This window comes from Echinops telfairi, unplaced genomic scaffold, assembly GCF_000313985.2.
Source record: "Echinops telfairi isolate 266 unplaced genomic scaffold, ASM31398v2 ScPeMD7_7475;HRSCAF=8513, whole genome shotgun sequence".
NCBI classification, from domain to species: Eukaryota; Metazoa; Chordata; class Mammalia; order Afrosoricida; family Tenrecidae; genus Echinops; species Echinops telfairi.
Genome location: NW_022111379.1, coordinates 24693818 through 24695084, shown reverse-complemented (window position 1 = coordinate 24695084; position 1267 = coordinate 24693818).

The following is a 1267-nucleotide window of genomic DNA, read 5'->3' as shown; positions in this document are numbered from 1 at the left end:
TTTAAATTTTTTCATCTTCAATTGATGGGCTATTAATGGCTACTCCACAGTTGCTTCTTGGCTTTGTTTTGGCTGATGATATTGAGCCTCTTCATTTCTTCCTCCAACAGATATAGAATTTGATTCTTGGGTATTTCATCTTGAGAGATCTACATATATAGTTGCCATTTATGTTGTTTGAAAAATATTTTTTCAATGAAGAAGCCATCTATTTTGCAAAATTCTTTTAACCAATCTCCAGCTTCCTTTCTGTCACCAAAGCCATATTTTCTAACCTCTAATCATGCCTTTTTGTTCTGATTATTGCATTCTAATCATCAGTAATTAAAAATCACTTTGATTACATGTTTGGTCAATTTCAGAATAAAGAACTCTTTAGAATATCTCAATTTCTTCATTATTGACTTTAGTGGTTGATGTGTAAACTTGTAAAGTAGTTGCATTAACTGTTTTTTGTGAGTGTGTGTAAATATTATTGGTATCACAGACAGCTTTGTACTTCATGATAGATCTTGACGTTTCTTTATGTTGAATGTGACATCATTCCTTTGGAATGACATTCCTGTCATAGTAAACCACATGATTATCTGACTTTTAAATGGATAATACAGTTCATTTCAGCTCACTAATACCTAGCATATTGATTTTATGCATTCCATTTTTATGATTTCCAAAATCTTTGATTCATACTTCAATAATAAAAACTTAAAATATCATAGAAGCATACAATGTAGTTCTGGGCTTAATCTCAGATAGATGATCTATTATTGACCTTAATTCTGCTCTGGTTCATAGAATATTAAAAATAATAGGGAAAAATCACCATGAATTTGAATTATCAGTTAATTTCCACCTCATTTTCAATTATTCATTTTTTACAGCTTTGGCAGCATTGATCGCCTTTACAACATGATTAATATCTTTTGTTCCATAATTTTAAAGCAACCTCAGTATTAGCTCAGCTCTCATAACAACGTTGTGGCAAGATATGAAGTAAACATTTCATTTTTTTACCCGGAGACACAGTTTAAGAGAGTAAATGGACTCAGATTGCTTGAAGTCTTACAAAAGACCAGTGGGGGAGCCCTGAACTGTACAATATCTGTCACTTCCCTCAAAAGAGAATAAGAGAACAGTCTTGAGAATGAGATCTTAAAAACACCACCTTATATGTTTGTGGACTTGTAAACATGGAAAACATTGAGCATTTAAAGACAAAGTTTCACAATCTAGTAACTATCATATATATTTTATTAAATAATCTATT